The sequence below is a fragment of the Equus przewalskii genome, chromosome 3 (genome assembly GCF_037783145.1).
Source record: "Equus przewalskii isolate Varuska chromosome 3, EquPr2, whole genome shotgun sequence".
Classification (NCBI taxonomy): Eukaryota; Metazoa; Chordata; class Mammalia; order Perissodactyla; family Equidae; genus Equus; species Equus przewalskii.
Genome location: NC_091833.1, coordinates 21,442,532 through 21,456,832, shown reverse-complemented (window position 1 = coordinate 21,456,832; position 14,301 = coordinate 21,442,532). Strand labels below are relative to the sequence as shown.

The 14,301-nt window shown below is 36.4% G+C and overlaps 1 long non-coding RNA gene across 1 annotated transcript in view; it reads left to right on the top strand.

Annotated features, from left to right (window-relative positions):
• Positions 1–13,064, top strand: part of LOC139082468 (uncharacterized) — a 119,700-nt gene extending 106,636 nt beyond the window's left edge. Inside the window, exons 3-4 of the long non-coding RNA XR_011538498.1 lie at positions 9,074–9,166; positions 9,338–13,064. This is a non-coding gene — a long non-coding RNA (uncharacterized lncRNA). The remainder of the gene's footprint in view (positions 1–9,073; positions 9,167–9,337) is intronic.
• The last annotated feature ends 1,237 nt before the right edge of the window (positions 13,065–14,301 follow it).

Genomic DNA, 14,301 nt, shown 5'->3' with positions numbered 1-14,301 from the left:
AAAACCAAGAAACATGCTAGCGTGGCAGGGTATATCAGTGTAGTTGACTGGCACAAAATTTCCTGTACAGAATTTGGATTCTGGTGGCTCAAGTGCTGTCAATCTCATTTTGTTCTACTGTGTAATCAATAGTTCCAACAGAGACCTCCATGGGAGGCCAGATTCTTATCCTCTGGAATTAGAGCCCACCCTCTGTATGAGATTTCCTACCATGGGGCTGGCTCTGATACAGGCAGTGGGGCACCAACTCTGACTTCTCTAAGGCCCTTTATAAATATTCTCCTAAGGACACATATTTCACTGTAATAGGCACAGGCTTGCGTCCTTGCCACAAACTCTTCTCTCCAAGGCTGAATCGTAATAAAACATGAGGGCTTCCACAGTGAAGGACACTAGAGAATCACTATTGAGGCAGAACTAAGGAGATTTTGAGAATTGCAGGAGATAGAATACTCTGAAACTATATAGGCAGAATTATGTCAACAATGACTATCTTTGGCCAAACTACAGCCTGTTGGCCAAATCTGGTGTACTGTTAGTTTTTTTGTTTCTTGGGGTTTTTTTGGTGAGGAAGATTGTTGCTGAGCTAACATCTGCGCCAACCTTCCTCTATTTTGTAAGTGGGATGCTGCCACAGCATGGCTTGATGAATGGTGTGTACACATGGCTTGATGAGCAGGGTGTAGGTTCGTGCCTGGTATCTGAAGCCATAATCCCTGGGCTGCCCAAGCAGAGCACACAAACTTACCCCCTATGCCACTGGATGGCCTCTGTCAGTTTTTGTAAATAAAGTTTTATTGGAATGTAGCCATGCCCACCCATTCATTTACATACTGTCTATGGCTGTCACAGTGAGTGGTTGCAACAGAGATTGTATGATCCCCAAGTTTATTTTCGTTTTTTTATTTTTTGACATCAGTCTTTTTTTTTATTGTGGTAACATTGGTTTATAACATTATATAAGTTTCAGGTGTACATCATTATATTCGATTCCTTTGTAGATTACATCATGTTCGCCACTCAAAGACTAATTACAATCCATCACCATACATATGCACCTAATCACCATTTTCACCCTCTTCCCTCCCCCTTCCCCTCTGGTAACCAGCAATCCAATCTCTGTGATTGTTTGTTGTTGTTTTTATCTTCTACTTACGAGTGAGATCATACGGTATTTGACTTTCTCCTGACTTATTTCTCTTAGCCTAAGACCCTCAAGGTCCATCCATGTTGTCACAAATGGCCATATGTCATCATTTCTTATGGCTGAGTGGTATCTCATCGTGTATATATACTACATCTTCTTTATCCATTTGTCCCTTGATGGGCACCTAGGTTGCTTCCAAGTCTTGGCTATTGTAAATAATGCTGCAATGAACATAGGGGAGCATGTATCTTTATGCATTCATGTTTTCATGTTCTTTGGATAAATACCCAGCAGTGGAATAGCTGGATCATATGGTAATTCTATTCTTAATTTTTTGAGGAATTTCTATACTGTTTTCCGTAGTGCCTCCACCAGTTTGCACTCCCACCAGCAGTGTATGAGAGTTCCCTTCTCTCCATTTCCTCTCCAACACTTGTCTCCTGTCTTGTTAATTATAGTCATTCTGATGGGAATGAGATGATATCTTATTGTAGTTTTGATTTGCATTTACCTGATAGTTAATGATGTTGAATATCCTTTCATATGCCTGTTGGCCATCTGTATATCTTCTTTGGAGAAATGTCTGTTCAGATCTTTCGCCTATTTTTTAATTGGGTCGTTAGTTTTGTTGTTGAGATGTATGAGTTCTTTATATATTTTGGATATTAACCTCTTATAAGATATATGGTTTGTAAATATCTTCTCCCAATTGTTAGGGTGTCTTTTCATTTTGTCAATGGTTTCCTTTGCTATGTAGAAGATTTTTAGTTTGATGTAAGTCCATTTGTTTCCCGAGTTTAAAATATTGACTGTCTGTCCCTTTACAGAAAAAGTTTGCCAACCCTTGCAATAGAGTAACTGAGCAAAATCACTTAGGCTCAGTTTTTGGTAAATTATGTTTATTTTGGTGGGAATAACATGCATATAGATGAAAATTTGACAGGCCTAGGAGAATAGGTATATAGCAGCAATACCCTCCAGGAAGGTACTTATTGGTAGGCCCGTTATGAGAGGCAGTACCCATGGCGGAAAGAATATCAACTTTGCACCCGGATTTGACCCATATTTCTGCCATTTATTGGACCTAACAAACCTTGCCTAACAATTACTATCAGGATTAAATGTTATGGCTTATCTGACAACACTTGTACTCACTCAACTGTTGTGTTTCTTCCTTCCAGTCTCCCTGTCCTCCTGGTTGCTGGCACAGATCTGAACATATCATAGGCACCTGAACTTGACACATTTTGAATAAGGAGAGGCACCTGTCTGGAATTGCATCCTGAGTCTCACTCATGCTTTTTCTTTGGGTGATGCAGAGCCTCCAAATCCTTTAGGGAGATGCCATTGTGAATGTCTATGAGAGTCTCCTACAGCTTCAAAGTCTTTGCATCCTTTCTAGAACCTAGAAAGCACAGAGAAGAGGCCTCACATACAAGAGGGAAGCAGAAATTATTTATCCATGATTAAGTACAGGTTAGAATATCCAGTCAGTACTCATAATGGTAAGTCACTTATCAGTGTTGCTCACATGATTAGATCAATTATCTAATCAAAACACCTAGAATTACTACTTTGGCACCAACATCACCCATAATGATTGAATTATACTAGTCAATATTAGTAACTGCAAGTGAAGTCAACAAACAATTGCAGACATTGTCCAAAGTAACGACGTAAATTCAAAAAATCACTTTTGTTTGTTGAAAATATAAAAATGTATTTTATATTGAAAACACAGTCTTATAATATTAAAACAATATTATTACAATTAAACAATGATAATAGCTAATATTCATCAAGCCCTTTCTGAGTGCTAGGCAGAGTAATAGACTGCACATGCATCATCTGATTTAATCCTCACAACAACCTTATAGAAAGGGAAAATCATTATTCTCATTTTATGAGAAACTAAGACTTAGAGAAGTTAACATACAATCAGAATATATTAACTGGCAATAGCATTTCATTGACAATTTATAATTTTTAATTCACAGCAAGAAGACATTTAAAAAATATTTGGTGTAACAGAAAAACATCATGGGCATGTCCAGTTAGACAAACTTGCTGCTTTATGGATCTTTAGCTCCTCACTACACTTTTGTGTGCTGAGTCCTTTGTACATCCTTGATCTTCAGTTAATTTGATCACACACCATTTTCTATGATGATTAGGTGTCACTAGTCAATTGCTTTTTCAGATTCAAAGTGATTTAATTAATTAATTAATTAATTAAATTTTTGTTCCTAACAACACTTTTTTGTTTTGTTTTGTTTTTTGTTGTTTGTTGTGTTTTTTTTGAGGAAGATTAGCCCTGAGCTAACATCTGCCCCCAATCCTTGTCTTTTTTGCTGAGGAAGACTGGCCCTGAGCTAACACCCATGCCCATCTTCCTCTACTTTACACGTGGGATGCCTACCACAGCCTGGCTTGACAAGCGGTGCATAGGTCCACACCCGGGATCCAAACCGGCGAACACTGGGCCACCGACAGAAGTGGAATGTGCAAACTTAACCATGTGCCACTGGGCCGCCCCGCCAACAGCATTTTTAAGTAGGTGCTTTTTGAAAGCCAAAATATTCTATAAATTATAATAGAAAACAGCACCACCCTCCCTATTCCTTCTTCCCTTACCTCCAAGTTCTACTCCTCAGAATTAATTACTTTGAAATATTTTAGCTGTTTCTTCTGGTATTTGTATCTGTATTTCCAAATAATGCATGCTGGTATTTGCAATATCTTGGTTGTTTTCTATTTTAGGCATGACATCCCGACTTTGTAGAGTAGAAGACGAGGATTTAGTTCTCTTATACTTGTCCTACATGCTGTGCATGCACACACACCCCCTTATACATATGAGTTCCCTTTACTCATCCTCTCAATATGGTTATGGAACAATTTCTTGCTAAAACATTATTCAGTGCTTACACTATTATAACTATGGGAATATTATCCATGGTTGAGTCATATAGGATACTCTGGTTATATTTCCTTCTTTCTATAACTTTTTGTTTTCCCTAGGGTGACTAATTACATGATTTTTCACCTGCTTAGTTTTCAATAATTTATTCTTCTTTCAAACTTGGTCAGAACTGTAATTCTCCTCTGAAATGGGCCAAATATGTCAACTGACCAATCTGCTCCATTCTGAGGGGGCATCTCTTCTGGAGCCCTCTGGCCTTTTTGCTCTAATCTGGCCTTTTTGCTCTAATCTGGGCTAGCCACAAAGCTGTCATCTTGAGAATTCTATTGGGTCGAGTTATTCAAACCTCTCTATTTTTACTTGTTTTTGTCTATGTTATCTATAGACTTCTGAGAGAGGTGTTAAAAAAATCTCCTACTCTGATAAAAGATTTATTAATTACTTGTGAATAAGGAAATAAATTGGACTTACGGCTGAGTCTGAATAACTTTTTGCCCACAAGTCTCTTGTATTCCATGACTTCCTCATTCTTATATTCATTTTGTTTTGCTACTGTATGTCCTTTGAATAATTATTTCATAGAGAGTCTTTGGGTAATAAAATCTGTCTTTTGACAAATGGCTATTTTGCCCACTCACGTTAATTTTTATTTTCTTGATTACACAATTATTGCTTCAAAATGATTTTCCTTCACGTTGCTTTGTGTATCTTAATTTTTTCATTCCTATGGGTGAACCTAATACATCATACAAATTTCATCATAAAATTTACAAAATAATTTTTTGTAATTATTTTTACATTTTTTGTAAAATATGTTTCATAAGACACATAAAACAGCAGATTTTCTTTAAAATACATTCAAATTTGTTTACACAGAGTATTAATTATATAATAGGAAGGTTAAACTGAAATTAATATATTAGGGGACATGGTCAACAGAAGATTGATTAAATAAAGGTGAAATTATGATTTAAATCAATATGAGGATGAAATTGAGAATTAAACTTAGAAAATTTGAGTTAATCTAGAATTTTAGAAATTTTGCTTATTGTATAAAGTGAGGTATGTACTTTATTTTCAAAATTTGATCATTCTTATATTTATTTATTTATTTTGTGGTAAGGAAGTCTGGCCCTGAGCTAACATCTATTGCCAATCTTTCTCTTTTTGCTTGAAGAAGATTGTCCCTGTGCTAACATCTGTGCCAATCCTCCTCCATTTTGTATGTGGGACGCCACCACAGCACAGCTTGATGAGCGGTGTGTAGGTCCACACCCGGGATCCGAACCCACAAACCCTAGACTGCTGAAGTGGGGCATGCAAACTTAACCACTGTGTCACCAGGGCAGCCCATTCTTACATTTATTTTACTCACATCAACTTGAAGTTTTTTATTTGGAATGAAAAAATTTTTTCAACTGAAGTATCTTTTCTAAATCATCCAAGTAATGCTTTATAAAAATAACTAATGAAGTATGGAGTGAAAATAAGAAAGGTAGAAAAGACCAATCTATGTACATAACCTCAGAGAATACATGTACAAGTCTTTAAGTTATTCTAATAAAAATCAGTTTTGCCAAAGGTTGGAAATAGCAGCCAGGGAAAGGAAAGGGTGATTAACACTACTCAGCACTTACTATATGCCTCTTACTGTGTTGATACTTCATATGCAGGATGTCATTAGACCTTGAACCCTTGCAAAGAATTTATGAAGTAGGTATCATTATTCCTGTTTCACAGACAAGAGAACAAAAGTCAGAGAAGTTATGTATCTTGCTTTAGATTAGGATCCAAAGCAGTTCTTATTCCAAGTTTCTCAATCCCTCTAACATGTTTCCTTTTACTAAAGATTCTTTAACACTCCTCAGTCTCATCATGGAGAAAAATTTCTATCAGACAACAAGATGGCTACTATGTCTTCTACCACACTTTGTTCAGAGTAGACCCCAGGAAAACTCATAAACTAAAGATTATAACTAAATTGGGACTATAATCCAAGATTTTTGCCCACCAGCTAATTGGATCATGCTTTATTACTTCTGCCACCATGGCACAGGTCCCCATTCAGTCTTGTCTCCTCTCTTCCCTGTTCTTATGTTATCATTTGGCTAACCCTCATTATCTCAAACACAGAACATTGTAAACTTCCCTAAAAGAAGTTTCCCAAATTGCCTCCATACCATTTAATGCACCACTTCCAATCAATCTTCCCAAAACACAGTTCCAACCTGTCATTCCCTGCTTACAATTTCTGTGGATTTACACTTGGCTCCAAATTAAATACAAGGATTCAAGGGTTTCCACCCAATGGCCTAAACTTTTATTGCTCTTCAGAACTCAACCCTCCAAATTGCCATATTCTCTGTTTCCTGAACACCTTCACTTCTACTCTGCCAATATCTTTGCTCATCCCATTTCTTCCTCCATCATTTCTGCTTTTTGAAATCCCCCAACATCCAGTTTAAATTAAACTTTCACTTATTTTTCCAATTCAAAGTTTTGTATTTTTTTTTTTAACTTCCTTGGTTTGTGCTTCTCTTAGGTCCCTAATACACAAATAATGGAAGCCAGAATTTTACCTCCCCAATAAGTGGTAAATTCTACAAAGGTAGAGACTGCAACTTGTTTATTTAATATCTCCCACAGTGCTTAGCAAACTGTCCTGAACAAGAATTCAATGTTTATTGAATTAATGAACAAATTTGAATTTGGGTTAGAAATCAAACATGGAAAACAAAACAAAACAAGTATGTTTTGAAAAAACTATCAAGAGGTCTTAAAGTGCTTTTTCTTTAATTGTTTGAAGTGACTTTTTATGTGTTTGTGTATGCTGTTGAGCTCAAATTGCTTCATCAGAAGAAATTTTCTACAAAGCCAATTAAGACAATGTGGAGAAAAAGAAGGTAGAAGATAGGGTAGATTCAACAATGCTGTAAGAAATGGTGAGTGAAACAAAGTTATAATACTGCCTCAATTCTAGCACAACGGGAACACATTTATCACAAAGAAAAATTTCCACCAGACAACAAGATGGCCACTCTATGTTTTCTATCACACGTATTTTCCCCAGGAAAACTTGCCTCCTCCCCAGGGAGTGGCGATCAGGCAGTTTTGTTCCTGGAAAGTTCTTCCTTGTCCTCAAAGAAGAGGAAAACAGCTTTGTTGTTAGAGATTTGGTTATTCGAAGCTCTATTTCTGACTTTCCTTCTAACTGTCCATCGAGGACTACTGCAAACGAGAACAAGAGAGTAGGACTTGTGGAGAGAGGATAAAAGGGTAATATGATAAGGAAGTAGTGTAGACTAAAAAGAAGGTAGAAAGAGAGGTCATCCCGAAGATGCCTAACCAGGAGAGCGGTTTGAGGTTGGTCCACTGACCAGGAGCTGCCAGGGAAAAGCCCAAGAAGAATCCCACAGTGGCACACTGGAAATGCCCAGAATTCCTTTAGATCAGAAATCTTGTCCTCAAATTGTCCAGTCTCCAGTTTGAACTTGCCTACTGGCCACCTAGCCATGTTGAGAGTGAGCCCAATGCCCCACCTCTGCTACAGTCTTTGCTGTGCTATCATTTGCCTACTTCGTGAGGACATCTCTCCCTGGTAGTCTCTGGAACCATTTGGATACCCAGAAGAGCAGAGTGGAGGAAAAACCCTTGGACTGAGATATTGGAAATGAACATATTCATTAAACTAGTTTCCTTTTACTAAATATAATCAATTACTTAATGAATCAAAAAAATATAATTGAGTCAGCTAGAATAACAGATCAGTATAAAGAGCCCAGAGACAGACCCAAACATGAAAAACTTGGTATTTGAAGGAAGTAACTTCACAAATCTTTGAGTGAAAGAATAGGTTATTCAATAAATGGTTTGGGACAACTGCCTATTCATATGGAAAAAAATAAAAATAGATTCCTTACCTCAATGCCTACACAAAATATTTTCCAGATGGACTAAAGACCTAAAGGGAAATAAACTCAAACTACTAGAGTAACTTCAATATAAGGAAGGCTTTCTTAAATAAGGTCAAACATAACACTTGAAAATCAAAACTTCTATACAACAAAAAAATTTTAAAGTTACTACATCTGTGACTAGATCTAGACAAGAAGATATTTGCACCCTAAATAAAAAAGTAAAGGCTTGGTACTAGAGTATATATAGATGTATATATAACTCCTATACATTAATGAGTAGGAAAAAACCCAATAGCAGAATGGCAAAAGGAGTGAAGCAGGAGCACACAGAAGAGTAAACCTGCTTCACCAATAAGCACACTCCAAAAAATGGTTTCACTAATAAAACAATAATGTGATACCATTTTCATCCAGACTGTCAGAAATTTAAATGTCAGACAACATCAAATGTTGGTAAGAATGTGGAGACTTCATGCATCTCTGGTGGGAGTGTAAATTGGTACAACCACTTTGGAATGCATAAGGCAATATTTAATAAAATTTGGAAATGTACATCCCCATAACAGTCCATTCTATTTCAGGATATATGTCCAAGAGAAACTTTCATATACGTGCGGAAGGAGACATGTATATATGTTCACTGCAGCATTGATTGTTAGACATTTGAAAATAATCCAAAAATCCATTAAAAAAGGGAAAATTATATGATAGAACTTTATATTGCAATGAAAAAGAATAAACTGTTAAATGTAGGTCCAAAACCAAAACTGAGTAGTAAAAGAAGCAAAATAATGGAGTATATTATATACAGAATATTTTTAAACATAGCGAATAATCTATGTATTGCTGATGAATTTGTGCATACAAATGTATGTTAAGGTATGAAAAATGAATTTGGAGCACAGATTTAAAGCAAATTATAGTTGTTGCTTTGAAGAGTGAGAAGAAGAGAACTGGACAGAGGGATGGTGGTTATGGGGACTTCGGCTTTTTGATTAATATTTTATTTTATTTTTTAATGTGGACTATAGGTGATTGTTATATTATTCTTTGTACTTTTCTATATTTTAACATTTCTTATCACAGAGTCTATATGCTCCTTTGAGAGAGGATCCCTTTTGACTTCCCAATGCCTTGATACAGACTTGGAGAGGAAGAAACACACAGTACAAAGTAAATGTAAGATGCTCTACTACTAAAACTATCTTATAGCAAAATGTTTTTGTAAGCCTTTTTTTGAGAAAAGTTTTACTCTTGCCATTCTATGTGACTAGGATAATAAAATTAAAGAGGCTTTGTTCTGAAGGGGGACCTGAGAGATCATTACAAAATAACCTCTTCATTTTACAGATGAGAAAATGAAAGCCCAGAGACCTGCTGAGGGTCGTGCAACTTGTTAGTAATCCAGTCAGAATGAGAACTCTTGGACCACACTGGAATGTTTTATAAGCTATCTTTTCCCAACTATTGTCTTTATTCATCCTTCCTCCTCCTCCTCCTCCCTCCACACACCCTGATAGAATTCTACTCCTGTATTATTACTTTTGTTACAGTTGGCTTGGTGTTAAAGTTATTTATGTATGTCTACTTCCCTCACTAGAACATGAACTTTTGCTCCTGGAAGTCCAGGACCATGTCTGATTTATCTTTGCAGTTTTGCACATAGTAGGTGATCAATAAATATTTGTTAAATAATCTGCCCCAGTTATTCTCTTTATGGTGTTGCCAGCTTGGTATGAAGGACAATATATTTAAAGAAATTTAACACTTAGAATTGTTATAACTCTAATGATAAAGAAATAGAACTATTTAATATCGAATCTTCATTTTAGAGATTTCTTGATTCAGAGAGCTGAGCCATAACATCTCTGCCACATTTTTTGATCTGTACATTATAGGAATGATGTGTCTCAAGCAGCTGAGCTTGCCTTATCACCCTAATGGTGTGTGACTCAATACAGCCCAGGCAGGCTTTTCTTGGAGGGGTGAGCATGAGTGACCCCCAGTTCTCCCTAGCATCGTCTTAATCTTGTATTTCTCAACATTCAGCCCCTGCAGCTGATGCATGTTTAAAAGATTTTCACTCACACTGTTTTGTCAACATGATAGATTTTATTCACCAGCTGGGAATTTCATGTGTTCTGTAGTTTCCTACGGCTTTTCATTGAGCTTGGGTCTCTCTGCTTTTCTCATATTAGTAATGATTCTGGAATAATGGAAAAGGGCTCAAATTCAAGCTTCAGAGCAATTTAAATATAACTTTTTATAGTTTTCTCCCTCACATTTCTGCAGCATCCTGTCTACTAATATTAACGCCACAGCTTGAGGCAGGCACAGACCAATTTGCCTTTATGGATTCTTTGACCCCTAAAAGTCCTTGCTCTGTTTCTGAGCTCTTCCAACACGAGCGAGGTGATAGCCCCATAAGTGTATATCTGCTTGTCTCCTATAGGAAGGCAAGTAGGAAGTACTGAGGCAACCTTTTCTTTTTCCCTCGTAGCAAACAGACTGTACGAATTATAAATGTACACAGATCCCTGCTTTCTTTTAGTAATTCAAGTAAGAAATCTACATATTCAGAGGACATGTGAAGTAGCAGATTGGATTTTTTATTGAATGACAACATCAGGCTCATGGAATGAACTTGATACAAACTTATTGAAATCACTGTGGTTGACATATATGAAAAAGCTTGGATTCCTAGTGAGGTTTTTATGGAATCAAAGTTATGTTTTTAACATTGTGTAAATATTAATTTTGTTGAGAGAATGACTAGAAAATAGTGCTTATTTTCTACTGAATTCAGAGAAAATAGAAGAGCATTTTATATTGAATCCCTTCCTCTATCTTCTCAGCACCAAATGAAGGACTAATTAAATCTGTTATATGAAAACGTCATAGCAGATGGTCCTTCCCATTAATGAGTACGTAATGAAATAATAAACATGCTGAAAAGAAAGATATGAGACTGCAGATCAGTTGTGCAGTGAGTAATTTATCTCAGGACCCAGAGGTCAACCAATGGGAAAGTTGTCATGACAGTGAGCATTGAATTCCTCTTCTTTACTTATCCTGCTGGTCACCTATTAATGCCTCAGACGACCTATTCAAATTATCGAGTCTTCATTGTAAAGTCTCCCAGAAAAGTACTCTACAATTCACACAGATGAGTCTATAAAACGTAATCTCATTTTTTAATGTATAAGCAAAACTTATAAGGTAGTAACAAAAGAGATCCTACAGTGTATCACAATAATATCATGGTATGACAAGAAGGGTTTATTCCAGGAATAAAAGAGTATATTGATATCAGGAAGCCTATCAACATAACTCATTACATCACCAAATCCAAAAGGAAAAACAAAATTATTGTATCAGTAGATGTTGAAAAGGCATTTAATACAATTCAAAAGTCAATCCTATTCAATAATAAGTAAAAGGAATCTACTTAACTACTGTGAAGGTGATTTTCCAGAAACCAACAGAAAATGTTATTCTAAATAACAAAAGTCTCAAACCATTTCAATTAAAATCAGGAACTATTTAGGAAGGTCCATTGATAGTAATTATGATTTTAACATTGTCTTGGAGATTCTAGAGACTGGGAGGAGCCAGGAAAAGTACATAATATGCATAGGCTTTGGAAGACAGGTATGCTGGATTGTTCTAATGTTAATGAGATTACAAAGGGGACTATGTTTTCCGGAAGTCTTTCCCCTTGTGATTTTGTGCAAGAGTTGGCCAAAATCGAAGGTCACATCAGACTTGGGAGGTAGCAGTGGAGTAGTAGCCATTATCTCTGAAGATCTTCTGAGTCAGGTATGGTGAAGGACAGATGAGGAGGTACCAAGTGAATTCCAGTTTGTCATTGTTTTTCCCTACTCCACATCCAACTCTACTTCCTGGCTGCTAGACCTGTGGACAAAAGTAGCCCCAGACCCTCCACCACATGCTTGACTGAAAACCATCGAGTTGGAGCTGTGCAGAGGTACCAGCTTTCCAGAAACTATTCTGCCAATTCCTCTTCATCTTCCTTCTCTGGCACCTGGATGCATCTAGTTTTCCAGATTTCCATGAACACACATTTAAGAAAGCTGGGTAGTGACTTTCTCTGATCCTTCAACTTCCCCTTTGGGATCATTACTTCCTGACATCTCCCACAATTACATAAGGTCTTGTTCCTATAATTAAACTCCATTTCATGATACTAGTTGTTCTGCTTCTCTGACTAAATTCTGACTGATAGAATTAATAAAATGATCTGTTAAGGGGGCTGGATACAAGATAAATGTTAAAAATAAACGTTTTCTGTATTTTAGCAATATGGACCTAGAAATAAAAATGGAAAAATAATAGTATTTTGTTCACAACAGTGACAAAAACTATAAAATAACTAGGAATAAAATTACAAAGAAACTGATGGGATAAATGAAAAGTAATAAGGAAAGTTAATATATTGAGGTATATATGAGAAAGACCTTTTGGTTTAAAACTGATTCGGCCTGAACTTGTTTTTCCAGAATGGCCTGATGTGACCTGTCAAACATGCCTAGCATGCATTGTACATCTGCTTTAAACATTAAACAATATCCCAAAGCAAAGAATGCTGCCTTTAAAGGTAGGGATATCAGCATTCTTCCATATCAGCATTTCTTTAAAGATAAGCATTCCTTCCTAAAAACCAGGGTCAGATTGACCAGCTGTGTATGCAGCAAAATATCTTGTCGCTGTAGTAAAAGAAGAAAAAATATATTTCTATTATGTTTGATGTATATTCCTTGTTCCAAAATGGTATATAACCATGCTATATCCCTCGTTTCTCCAGCGTGCTTTCTTCCCTGGTGGAGATTGATCTCCTGGGCTATAGTCCTCAGACTGGCTCGTATGATAAACTCACTCCATTTTTAATCTATAAATTGACATAAGGCACAGCAATATGTGAAGGAAACTGTAAAATCTTACTGAAGCCATAAAACAAGATCTTAGCAATCCCACAACTAGAATGACGGGCAACTAAGATATACAACTGTGTACAGGGAGTGGGGGTTTGGGGAGATAGAGCAGAGAAAAAAAAAAAGATCTTAGCAATTGGAAAGGCATTTTATGTTCTTGGGTAGGAAATCAAAGATGATAAAATGGTAACTCTTTCAAATTAATATAAAAGAAAGTACATTTCCAATTAGGACCCTAACAGAAATTTAAAAATATAGTTATTATTATTTTTAAATTTATATGTAAGAATAAATGTCCTAGAATAATTTAGAAAGATATGAAAAAGAAGAGTGTGTGTGTATTGGAGGGGTCCTTTACTATATATAAGAACATACCACACAGCTTTTGTAATCAAATCAATATAGTATCAGTATAAAAACAAATAAGTCAATTGACAGAATAGAAAATTCAGAAATAGATCATAATATATATGAGAATTTAACATATGAGAAATTTATAGCTCATTTTGGTGGGGGAAAGTATACTTTACTGAAGCAATAGTGTTTGCGCTAGTTTATATATTGATCTATGAGCATAAAGGAAAATTCAGAAGGATACATACGGCTTTTAATGCAAGTTGTCTGGAGGGTGGATGCGGGACATAGGCAGGAGTTGGGGAGAAGAAAACGATAAAAAGAAAAATAAATCATTAAACAAACTTAGAATGTATGATGTATTCTATGTATATATATTTATATTTTTGTGTGATTGCATATAAATATATAAGGAGAAATGAATTGGAGTTAGGGAGAGACGTACTGACTTGTAAAAATCTCTATGATCTATCAGCGAAGAAAGCAAGTTGAAGATCAACATGTATAATTTGATTCCATTCAGATAAAAACAAACAGACACACTGTATTAGGGTTCGATCAGAGAAGCAGAACTTCTAGGAGTCATACAGGATAAGGAATTTATTATAGAGATTTGACCTCATGCAAGGTCAAGCTTGGAGCTGGCTGAATCTTTAGTATATGCCTGTTGCTTCTGCATCCAGTGTTGGGCCTGAGGTTTTCAGGGCAGGCAGTTGGAAGGGAAAGATGGACATGAATTGGCATGCCATTCCAAGGATAAATTGGAACCTAGGAGGACAAGCTGGAACCCAAGTAGCAATTTCATTTCCTCCCAACCTCCAACTTGGATGATGTGGGTGACCTGCAGGACAAGCTGATGCCCTTGGTCATGGAGTGGAACAAGTAGCTGACCCAAGAGTAGGAGAAGCTGAAGGAGGATATCCTGTGGGAGCTGGAGAATCTGTGGGCCTGACTGCTGCCTAATGCCAACAAGGAGAGCCAGTAAATCCACAAAATGTGTATAAGCTG